The sequence below is a fragment of the Hyla sarda genome, unplaced genomic scaffold (assembly GCF_029499605.1).
Source record: "Hyla sarda isolate aHylSar1 unplaced genomic scaffold, aHylSar1.hap1 scaffold_3354, whole genome shotgun sequence".
Taxonomy (NCBI): Eukaryota; Metazoa; Chordata; class Amphibia; order Anura; family Hylidae; genus Hyla; species Hyla sarda.
The window spans coordinates 1-12007 of NW_026610103.1; the positions used below are offsets into that span (position 1 = coordinate 1).

At 45.7% G+C, this 12007-nt stretch overlaps 6 non-coding genes across 6 annotated transcripts; all 6 read left to right on the forward strand.

The window, feature by feature from the left end:
* Positions 1–1587: 1587 nt before the first annotated feature.
* Positions 1588–1775, forward strand: LOC130330491 (U2 spliceosomal RNA). The gene has a single exon (XR_008873636.1). It is a non-coding gene; the product is annotated as a U2 spliceosomal RNA (small nuclear RNA).
* A 2090-nt stretch (positions 1776–3865) lies between these two features.
* On the forward strand, positions 3866–4056 carry LOC130330487 (U2 spliceosomal RNA). Its single transcript, XR_008873632.1, has one exon. It is a non-coding gene; the product is annotated as a U2 spliceosomal RNA (small nuclear RNA).
* Positions 4057–6145: 2089 nt separating this feature from the next.
* LOC130330488 (U2 spliceosomal RNA) lies at positions 6146–6333 on the forward strand. Its single transcript, XR_008873633.1, has one exon. It is a non-coding gene; the product is annotated as a U2 spliceosomal RNA (small nuclear RNA).
* Positions 6334–7026: 693 nt separating this feature from the next.
* LOC130330492 (U2 spliceosomal RNA) lies at positions 7027–7217 on the forward strand. The gene has a single exon (XR_008873637.1). It is a non-coding gene; the product is annotated as a U2 spliceosomal RNA (small nuclear RNA).
* Positions 7218–9300: 2083 nt separating this feature from the next.
* Positions 9301–9491, forward strand: LOC130330489 (U2 spliceosomal RNA). The gene has a single exon (XR_008873634.1). It is a non-coding gene; the product is annotated as a U2 spliceosomal RNA (small nuclear RNA).
* Positions 9492–11591: 2100 nt separating this feature from the next.
* Positions 11592–11782, forward strand: LOC130330490 (U2 spliceosomal RNA). Its single transcript, XR_008873635.1, has one exon. It is a non-coding gene; the product is annotated as a U2 spliceosomal RNA (small nuclear RNA).
* Positions 11783–12007: the final 225 nt, after the last annotated feature.

Below are 12007 nucleotides of genomic sequence, written 5' to 3' on the forward strand. Positions count from 1 at the left end.
TGCGAGTGATTGGTTACATGGATGATGTTACTGTTGTATGTAAGTCAATGGCAGGGGTAAGGCGTGCTAAGTTATTGATTGAGTGTTTCTGTTTAATGAGTGGGTTTAAGCTTAATGTTGGGAAGAGTGGTTGTAAATTTTTTGAGGGGTGGGGAGAGAGTGGGTTGTGCGAGTGGCCTGTGAGAGAGGGGGGTGTGGAAGTGCTTGGGGTGGTGTTTGATAATGATTTGTATGGGAAAGAAAGTTGGGAGAGGGTTTTGGGGAGGGTGGGGAATAAAATAAACTTCTGGTCTTTAAGGACTTTATCGATTGAGGGAAGGATTCTGGTTATTAAAGCTGTTATAATTCCTATTTTGCTTTATGTTAATTATGTGTTTCCTCCACCGGATAGGTGTCTGGCAAGAATTATCAGGCAGATCTTTGTTTTCTTATGGAATTCAAGGATGGAGAAATTGAGTCGTGGGAAGGTGGTGAAAAGCAGAATGCATGGTGGGAAAGGAATGATGAATGTGGAAGTGTTCCTGGCTGTGAAGTATGTCAGTTTTTGTCTCGCTGTAAGTAAGAAGGAATGTGTGTTTGGGTGCATGGTAAGGTATTTGGCTGGTAATGTGTTGTTGAAATATAAGCTAATGGAAAGGGACTTAAGGGTACCTGTAAGTTTTGAGGTTCCTTGGTTCTATCAGAGAATAGGGCGGTGTGTCAGGAAAAATAATCTGGAATGTGTGACTGAATGGAATGATAGTAAGAAGGTGATGAAAGTGTTGGAGCAGAGAGAAACAGTGGAATGTGTGGGAGGTCTGTCTGAGAAGGATTGTAAGGTAGTGTGGAAAAATGTCAGTCACAAGGAACTGACAAATAAACAAAAGGACTTGTCTTGGATGTTAGCTCATGGGTGTCTGCCAACAAGGGAATTTCAGAGGAGAAGGAGATTGGTAGACAGTGAAGTGTGTCCCAGGGATGGTTGCGGTGGATGTGAGAATTATGTACATGTGTTTTGGGAGTGTGGTTATGCGAAGTCTGTGTGGAGAAAAATGTCTGGTCTAATTAAAAATCTTACTGGAATTGAAATCTTATCCTTTAATATGATGATGTTTGGTTTGTGTGCAGTGGAGAGAGAGAAGGCAAGAGTGTTATGGTTCATAGTAAATTGTGTAAAAGAGGTTCTGTGGGATGTAAGGAATATTAGGATTTTCAATCAAACTGAAGTAAGTGTGAAGGAATGTCTGGGCATGATCCGTGGTAAAATTTACCTTTACGTATTATGTGATAGGAAAAACTATGGTTCTGATGATGCAGAGGGGATCTGGAAACACAAAAAATGGAAGTACTGGTTATGATTGTATTCTTATTTGTCTTTCTTTTTCTTTTCTTACAGATTATATCCTGATATGAAGGGAGAGTTGGAGGGACAGAATCCGCTGCAATTTATTTTTTCTGAGGGAAAGTCATGAAGGGAAAGCTTTTTGTTATATGTACATGTAAAGACATGCTTCCTGTATATATTGTATATGTCAAATATGTGTTATTCATGTGTTTTCAGATGAATATGTAATTTTTTGAATGATTTACTTGGTTATGTATTGTATATTTCCTTTTCAATAAAAAAAAAAAAAAAAAAAAAATCTGTTCTTATCAGTTTAATATCTGATACGTCCCCTATCTGGGGACCATATATTAAATGGATTTTTGAGAACGGGGGCCGATTTCGAAGCTTGCTTCCGTCGCCCTATGCATTGACCCGATATGGCAGTATCTTCGGGTACAGTGCACCACCCCCTTACAGGGTTAAAAAGAAAGATTCCTACTTTCATTGCTACCTGCTTGCTGGCTAGCCAGCTAGCCAGCCCTGTGGGCCTTGCTGCTGCTGCTGCTGCTGCTGCTGCAGCCAAAAAACAAAAGGTGGTGCTGCTGCTGCTTCTGCTGCTTCTGCTTGTGTCTGGCCGCTGTTGGAGCGTCCAGGCACAGGACTTCTGCTGCTGCTGACTAAATGGCCTCCTTAATTGGATCATTTGAGTAGCCAGCACACCTGTGCAGGTAGGGCATGACATGATAGGCAGCTGCCTTGATAGCGGGTGGGTGCTGAATGTTCCTAATTGACAAAATAAGATTAATGCTTATGAAGAAATATAAAATCTCATCCCTTCCCCAATATCGCGCCACACCCCTACCCCTTAATTCCCTGGTTGAACTTGATGGACATATGTCTTTTTTCGACCGTACTAACTATGTAACTATGTAACATAACATGGGGGGGTCTCCTGGCTGTTCACACAGGTGTGTCATTGCTGTACATTGACCATGCATTGCTTCTGTGGTATTGCAAAGGCAAAGACAAATGCTTCCAGCCATCCATTGCACTAATGGATTGGTCATCAGCTGGCTGTCTATGTCCCGCATCAATATAGACCAAAGTACAGAGGGTTAGGCTATGCTATAGTGCACCTACCTGATGCATCAGAAGGTGCGAGGCCCTTGCTAAATTCTGTGCACAGACTTTGAGATCTATGCTTTAGACTGTATCTAAACCTGCTCCAACATGGACTGACATTCTGGCCTACTTTCAGCCGATGCGACTTGTCTGTCGCTGAACAGTCGCTTTTTATGTATTCAGCACCTATGTATAATGTTGTAAAAATGCTCTAGAAGCTAAAGTCGCAGAAATGTCACACATATTTGGCCTGCAACTTTCTGTGCGACAAATTCAGACAGGAAAAATCAGTATAAATCCTTAGAAAATTATCCCCCAGTGTCTCCATCTGCTGGCGGTATTGAATAAGCATTGCTGCACTGATGGGGTATGCATTAGACGAAAAAAAAGAAGAAAAAGAAGAATAATACGCCCAGAAAAGAGGCGAAAAGGAGAAAAACGTAAAAAAACGTGAAAAAAAAGTAAGAGGAAGAGAAGGGAAAAAAAGGTGGAAATGGGTTTAAAAGTGATTTCGGCGGAGAAATATATATATATATATATATATATATATATATATATATATATACGCGCACACACACACATATATATAAACGTATTCTCCGTTGAGATATTGCAGCCGCTGCTGTGTCCAGGCCCAGGAGCCTTAGCACTGTGCTGTGATGTCACTCAATACCACTGACATCACTAGGTGTAAACAACATCTCTCCTTTGCTGTGTATGTGACTATGGAGCTGTTTGGTGATGTCGTCTATTATGGCCTTCATAGAAGCAACAGGAGATTGTTGCATCCATCTAGAACCCTCAGAACTACAGTGCTATGATGTCACTCACTTCCACAGGCCTTGCAGAGTGTAAACAACAACAACCCAGCTTTGTCGTGTATGTAACCATAGGGATTGTGATGTCACCTAGAACCTTCACAGCAGCGACAGCTTTATGAGGAGCATCAGCACTGCTCTGCCTGAGCAGAACCATCACCGCCATAGGTTGTCAAATAACCCGGATTTAACCCACACAGGTAAGTCCAATGGGGTGCAGGCATGTCCTCTATGCTTACAGCTTCCCGTGGGTGTTGGTTTGATACCGTTTGGGGACAGCCAAGGAGGCATCTGCAGGCAACAAAGGTAGGTGTGTGCTTGTGTGTGTGTTTCCTATGCAGATCCTAAGCCCAGTGTCACATGCAAGTAGGAGGAGTAAGAAGGGTTCCTGGCAAATCCGGGTTATGGATTGCATTTAAAAAGGCCCCGTGGGAGTGCAATGGGCCCCTGTCTTGCTGCTTAGCAATAATGGTATGGGTTTAGGTTCTGCTGTGTGTACTGGTGGTTGACTGCCCCCCAGCCCAGAGTGTGCATGGAAAATTGTCTGGCAGCCTCCCTGACAGCAAGCAGTGATAGTGCCCATGAAGGGGACCTTGTTGGGCCCGCCCCTTTCACGGTTATCGCTTCTCGGCCTTTTGGCTAAGATCAAGTGTAGTATCTGTTCTTATCAGTTTAATATCTGATACGTCCCCTATCTGGGGACCATATATTAAATGGATTTTTGAGAACGGGGGCCGATTTCGAAGCTTGCTTCCGTCGCCCTATGCATTGACCCGATATGGCAGTATCTTCGGGTACAGTGCACCACCCCCTTACAGGGTTAAAAAGAAAGATTCCTACTTTCATTGCTACCTGCTTGCTGGCTAGCCAGCTAGCCAGCCCTGTGGGCCTTGCTGCTGCTGCTGCTGCTGCTGCAGCCAAAAAACAAAAGGTGGTGCTGCTGCTGCTTCTGCTGCTTCTGCTTGTGTCTGGCCGCTGTTGGAGCGTCCAGGCACAGGACTTCTGCTGCTGCTGACTAAATGGCCTCCTTAATTGGATCATTTGAGTAGCCAGCACACCTGTGCAGGTAGGGCATGACATGATAGGCAGCTGCCTTGATAGCGGGTGGGTGCTGAATGTTCCTAATTGACAAAATAAGATTAATGCTTATGAAGAAATATAAAATCTCATCCCTTCCCCAATATCGCGCCACACCCCTACCCCTTAATTCCCTGGTTGAACTTGATGGACATATGTCTTTTTTCGACCGTACTAACTATGTAACTATGTAACATAACATGGGGGGGTCTCCTGGCTGTTCACACAGGTGTGTCATTGCTGTACATTGACCATGCATTGCTTCTGTGGTATTGCAAAGGCAAAGACAAATGCTTCCAGCCATCCATTGCACTAATGGATTGGTCATCAGCTGGCTGTCTATGTCCCGCATCAATATAGACCAAAGTACAGAGGGTTAGGCTATGCTATAGTGCACCTACCTGATGCATCAGAAGGTGCGAGGCCCTTGCTAAATTCTGTGCACAGACTTTGAGATCTATGCTTTAGACTGTATCTAAACCTGCTCCAACATGGACTGACATTCTGGCCTACTTTCAGCCGATGCGACTTGTCTGTCGCTGAACAGTCGCTTTTTATGTATTCAGCACCTATGTATAATGTTGTAAAAATGCTCTAGAAGCTAAAGTCGCAGAAATGTCACACATATTTGGCCTGCAACTTTCTGTGCGACAAATTCAGACAGGAAAAATCAGTATAAATCCTTAGAAAATTATCCCCCAGTGTCTCCATCTGCTGGCGGTATTGAATAAGCATTGCTGCACTGATGGGGTATGCATTAGACGAAAAAAAAGAAGAAAAAGAAGAATAATACGCCCAGAAAAGAGGCGAAAAGGAGAAAAACGTAAAAAAACGTGAAAAAAAAGTAAGAGGAAGAGAAGGGAAAAAAAGGTGGAAATGGGTTTAAAAGTGATTTCGGCGGAGAAATATATATATATATATATATATATATATATATATATATATATATACGCGCACACACACACATATATATAAACGTATTCTCCGTTGAGATATTGCAGCCGCTGCTGTGTCCAGGCCCAGGAGCCTTAGCACTGTGCTGTGATGTCACTCAATACCACTGACATCACTAGGTGTAAACAACATCTCTCCTTTGCTGTGTATGTGACTATGGAGCTGTTTGGTGATGTCGTCTATTATGGCCTTCATAGAAGCAACAGGAGATTGTTGCATCCATCTAGAACCCTCAGAACTACAGTGCTATGATGTCACTCACTTCCACAGGCCTTGCAGAGTGTAAACAACAACAACCCAGCTTTGTCGTGTATGTAACCATAGGGATTGTGATGTCACCTAGAACCTTCACAGCAGCGACAGCTTTATGAGGAGCATCAGCACTGCTCTGCCTGAGCAGAACCATCACCGCCATAGGTTGTCAAATAACCCGGATTTAACCCACACAGGTAAGTCCAATGGGGTGCAGGCATGTCCTCTATGCTTACAGCTTCCCGTGGGTGTTGGTTTGATACCGTTTGGGGACAGCCAAGGAGGCATCTGCAGGCAACAAAGGTAGGTGTGTGCTTGTGTGTGTGTTTCCTATGCAGATCCTAAGCCCAGTGTCACATGCAAGTAGGAGGAGTAAGAAGGGTTCCTGGCAAATCCGGGTTATGGATTGCATTTAAAAAGGCCCCGTGGGAGTGCAATGGGCCCCTGTCTTGCTGCTTAGCAATAATGGTATGGGTTTAGGTTCTGCTGTGTGTACTGGTGGTTGACTGCCCCCCAGCCCAGAGTGTGCATGGAAAATTGTCTGGCAGCCTCCCTGACAGCAAGCAGTGATAGTGCCCATGAAGGGGACCTTGTTGGGCCCGCCCCTTTCACGGTTATCGCTTCTCGGCCTTTTGGCTAAGATCAAGTGTAGTATCTGTTCTTATCAGTTTTTCATGCCGGTGTACAGTAACGCCGGTATGGGGCTGGTGGGGATGGGTGCTGCATGGAGGATGCAGGTGTACCAGGGCTTTCCGGGGCTGGTTCTGAGGAATCAGCTCGACGGCTGCCCCGATGTGACCTGTTCCCTCCGGGTCTCGCCATGAGGCTGAGAGGGTCTAGAGCCGAGGTACTTTTGTGCCTCGGGGAGTGGTGACCCCGAGGTGCCGAAACTCACTGGGAGAATAGACTCACTGAGTTGAAGCACGGGCACCATAATCTCTTCACCTTGTGGCACTCACCTCTTGATTCCCGGCCTTCTGGCTAGGATCAGAGAAATTTTTATAGATCCGGCCGGATGTCCGGGCAGTATATCTGCACACATTCACTTATTTATTTATTTTTTGTCTCACTGTGTCACTTTTTGCGTGTTGTGTGTTCACAGGATTTGTCAGGATGCGGTAGCCCTTCTGGGTGTCCCTCCTGGCGGTCTAGGGGAGGTGTGTGTGGCCATTAGGTTCCGCACCTCCCTGCAAACACCCCGGGTACTCCTGCTTTGGCAGGGTACCTACCGTAATCGGCTCTGCGGGCAGATACCTTGGCTGACGCCAAGGGGGATGCCGGGAGCATTTGTGGTCCCCTAGTAGCTTCGGCGAAAAGGGACATCGAACCTGGAACCTCGCAGGTACCTTTTGGTCCGGAGGCGAAGGGTAAGGTTTGTTGGGGGGCCTCTCTCCTATCGGAGAAGGGCTTGCGATAGACCGCATCCTTTGTGCACGTTTTTTTAGTGTAACACGTTTGCACTTTTTCTTGCACTTTGGGTGAATCGAAAGCACGTTCCTCGGCTTTAGATAAAAAAAAAAAAAAAAAAAAAAAAATCTGTTCTTATCAGTTTAATATCTGATACGTCCCCTATCTGGGGACCATATATTAAATGGATTTTTGAGAACGGGGGCCGATTTCGAAGCTTGCTTCCGTCGCCCTATGCATTGACCCGATATGGCAGTATCTTCGGGTACAGTGCACCACCCCCTTACAGGGTTAAAAAGAAAGATTCCTACTTTCATTGCTACCTGCTTGCTGGCTAGCCAGCTAGCCAGCCCTGTGGGCCTTGCTGCTGCTGCTGCTGCTGCTGCAGCCAAAAAACAAAAGGTGGTGCTGCTGCTGCTTCTGCTGCTTCTGCTTGTGTCTGGCCGCTGTTGGAGCGTCCAGGCACAGGACTTCTGCTGCTGCTGACTAAATGGCCTCCTTAATTGGATCATTTGAGTAGCCAGCACACCTGTGCAGGTAGGGCATGACATGATAGGCAGCTGCCTTGATAGCGGGTGGGTGCTGAATGTTCCTAATTGACAAAATAAGATTAATGCTTATGAAGAAATATAAAATCTCATCCCTTCCCCAATATCGCGCCACACCCCTACCCCTTAATTCCCTGGTTGAACTTGATGGACATATGTCTTTTTTCGACCGTACTAACTATGTAACTATGTAACATAACATGGGGGGGTCTCCTGGCTGTTCACACAGGTGTGTCATTGCTGTACATTGACCATGCATTGCTTCTGTGGTATTGCAAAGGCAAAGACAAATGCTTCCAGCCATCCATTGCACTAATGGATTGGTCATCAGCTGGCTGTCTATGTCCCGCATCAATATAGACCAAAGTACAGAGGGTTAGGCTATGCTATAGTGCACCTACCTGATGCATCAGAAGGTGCGAGGCCCTTGCTAAATTCTGTGCACAGACTTTGAGATCTATGCTTTAGACTGTATCTAAACCTGCTCCAACATGGACTGACATTCTGGCCTACTTTCAGCCGATGCGACTTGTCTGTCGCTGAACAGTCGCTTTTTATGTATTCAGCACCTATGTATAATGTTGTAAAAATGCTCTAGAAGCTAAAGTCGCAGAAATGTCACACATATTTGGCCTGCAACTTTCTGTGCGACAAATTCAGACAGGAAAAATCAGTATAAATCCTTAGAAAATTATCCCCCAGTGTCTCCATCTGCTGGCGGTATTGAATAAGCATTGCTGCACTGATGGGGTATGCATTAGACGAAAAAAAAGAAGAAAAAGAAGAATAATACGCCCAGAAAAGAGGCGAAAAGGAGAAAAACGTAAAAAAACGTGAAAAAAAAGTAAGAGGAAGAGAAGGGAAAAAAAGGTGGAAATGGGTTTAAAAGTGATTTCGGCGGAGAAATATATATATATATATATATATATATATATATATATATACGCGCACACACACACATATATATAAACGTATTCTCCGTTGAGATATTGCAGCCGCTGCTGTGTCCAGGCCCAGGAGCCTTAGCACTGTGCTGTGATGTCACTCAATACCACTGACATCACTAGGTGTAAACAACATCTCTCCTTTGCTGTGTATGTGACTATGGAGCTGTTTGGTGATGTCGTCTATTATGGCCTTCATAGAAGCAACAGGAGATTGTTGCATCCATCTAGAACCCTCAGAACTACAGTGCTATGATGTCACTCACTTCCACAGGCCTTGCAGAGTGTAAACAACAACAACCCAGCTTTGTCGTGTATGTAACCATAGGGATTGTGATGTCACCTAGAACCTTCACAGCAGCGACAGCTTTATGAGGAGCATCAGCACTGCTCTGCCTGAGCAGAACCATCACCGCCATAGGTTGTCAAATAACCCGGATTTAACCCACACAGGTAAGTCCAATGGGGTGCAGGCATGTCCTCTATGCTTACAGCTTCCCGTGGGTGTTGGTTTGATACCGTTTGGGGACAGCCAAGGAGGCATCTGCAGGCAACAAAGGTAGGTGTGTGCTTGTGTGTGTGTTTCCTATGCAGATCCTAAGCCCAGTGTCACATGCAAGTAGGAGGAGTAAGAAGGGTTCCTGGCAAATCCGGGTTATGGATTGCATTTAAAAAGGCCCCGTGGGAGTGCAATGGGCCCCTGTCTTGCTGCTTAGCAATAATGGTATGGGTTTAGGTTCTGCTGTGTGTACTGGTGGTTGACTGCCCCCCAGCCCAGAGTGTGCATGGAAAATTGTCTGGCAGCCTCCCTGACAGCAAGCAGTGATAGTGCCCATGAAGGGGACCTTGTTGGGCCCGCCCCTTTCACGGTTATCGCTTCTCGGCCTTTTGGCTAAGATCAAGTGTAGTATCTGTTCTTATCAGTTTAATATCTGATACGTCCCCTATCTGGGGACCATATATTAAATGGATTTTTGAGAACGGGGGCCGATTTCGAAGCTTGCTTCCGTCGCCCTATGCATTGACCCGATATGGCAGTATCTTCGGGTACAGTGCACCACCCCCTTACAGGGTTAAAAAGAAAGATTCCTACTTTCATTGCTACCTGCTTGCTGGCTAGCCAGCTAGCCAGCCCTGTGGGCCTTGCTGCTGCTGCTGCTGCTGCTGCAGCCAAAAAACAAAAGGTGGTGCTGCTGCTGCTTCTGCTGCTTCTGCTTGTGTCTGGCCGCTGTTGGAGCGTCCAGGCACAGGACTTCTGCTGCTGCTGACTAAATGGCCTCCTTAATTGGATCATTTGAGTAGCCAGCACACCTGTGCAGGTAGGGCATGACATGATAGGCAGCTGCCTTGATAGCGGGTGGGTGCTGAATGTTCCTAATTGACAAAATAAGATTAATGCTTATGAAGAAATATAAAATCTCATCCCTTCCCCAATATCGCGCCACACCCCTACCCCTTAATTCCCTGGTTGAACTTGATGGACATATGTCTTTTTTCGACCGTACTAACTATGTAACTATGTAACATAACATGGGGGGGTCTCCTGGCTGTTCACACAGGTGTGTCATTGCTGTACATTGACCATGCATTGCTTCTGTGGTATTGCAAAGGCAAAGACAAATGCTTCCAGCCATCCATTGCACTAATGGATTGGTCATCAGCTGGCTGTCTATGTCCCGCATCAATATAGACCAAAGTACAGAGGGTTAGGCTATGCTATAGTGCACCTACCTGATGCATCAGAAGGTGCGAGGCCCTTGCTAAATTCTGTGCACAGACTTTGAGATCTATGCTTTAGACTGTATCTAAACCTGCTCCAACATGGACTGACATTCTGGCCTACTTTCAGCCGATGCGACTTGTCTGTCGCTGAACAGTCGCTTTTTATGTATTCAGCACCTATGTATAATGTTGTAAAAATGCTCTAGAAGCTAAAGTCGCAGAAATGTCACACATATTTGGCCTGCAACTTTCTGTGCGACAAATTCAGACAGGAAAAATCAGTATAAATCCTTAGAAAATTATCCCCCAGTGTCTCCATCTGCTGGCGGTATTGAATAAGCATTGCTGCACTGATGGGGTATGCATTAGACGAAAAAAAAGAAGAAAAAGAAGAATAATACGCCCAGAAAAGAGGCGAAAAGGAGAAAAACGTAAAAAAACGTGAAAAAAAAGTAAGAGGAAGAGAAGGGAAAAAAAGGTGGAAATGGGTTTAAAAGTGATTTCGGCGGAGAATATATATATATATATATATATATATATATATATATATATATATATATATATATATACGCGCACACACACACATATATATAAACGTATTCTCCGTTGAGATATTGCAGCCGCTGCTGTGTCCAGGCCCAGGAGCCTTAGCACTGTGCTGTGATGTCACTCAATACCACTGACATCACTAGGTGTAAACAACATCTCTCCTTTGCTGTGTATGTGACTATGGAGCTGTTTGGTGATGTCGTCTATTATGGCCTTCATAGAAGCAACAGGAGATTGTTGCATCCATCTAGAACCCTCAGAACTACAGTGCTATGATGTCACTCACTTCCACAGGCCTTGCAGAGTGTAAACAACAACAACCCAGCTTTGTCGTGTATGTAACCATAGGGATTGTGATGTCACCTAGAACCTTCACAGCAGCGACAGCTTTATGAGGAGCATCAGCACTGCTCTGCCTGAGCAGAACCATCACCGCCATAGGTTGTCAAATAACCCGGATTTAACCCACACAGGTAAGTCCAATGGGGTGCAGGCATGTCCTCTATGCTTACAGCTTCCCGTGGGTGTTGGTTTGATACCGTTTGGGGACAGCCAAGGAGGCATCTGCAGGCAACAAAGGTAGGTGTGTGCTTGTGTGTGTGTTTCCTATGCAGATCCTAAGCCCAGTGTCACATGCAAGTAGGAGGAGTAAGAAGGGTTCCTGGCAAATCCGGGTTATGGATTGCATTTAAAAAGGCCCCGTGGGAGTGCAATGGGCCCCTGTCTTGCTGCTTAGCAATAATGGTATGGGTTTAGGTTCTGCTGTGTGTACTGGTGGTTGACTGCCCCCCAGCCCAGAGTGTGCATGGAAAATTGTCTGGCAGCCTCCCTGACAGCAAGCAGTGATAGTGCCCATGAAGGGGACCTTGTTGGGCCCGCCCCTTTCACGGTTATCGCTTCTCGGCCTTTTGGCTAAGATCAAGTGTAGTATCTGTTCTTATCAGTTTAATATCTGATACGTCCCCTATCTGGGGACCATATATTAAATGGATTTTTGAGAACGGGGGCCGATTTCGAAGCTTGCTTCCGTCGCCCTATGCATTGACCCGATATGGCAGTATCTTCGGGTACAGTGCACCACCCCCTTACAGGGTTAAAAAGAAAGATTCCTACTTTCATTGCTACCTGCTTGCTGGCTAGCCAGCTAGCCAGCCCTGTGGGCCTTGCTGCTGCTGCTGCTGCTGCTGCAGCCAAAAAACAAAAGGTGGTGCTGCTGCTGCTTCTGCTGCTTCTGCTTGTGTCTGGCCGCTGTTGGAGCGTCCAGGCACAGGACTTCTGCTGCTGCTGACTAAATGGCCTCCTTAATTG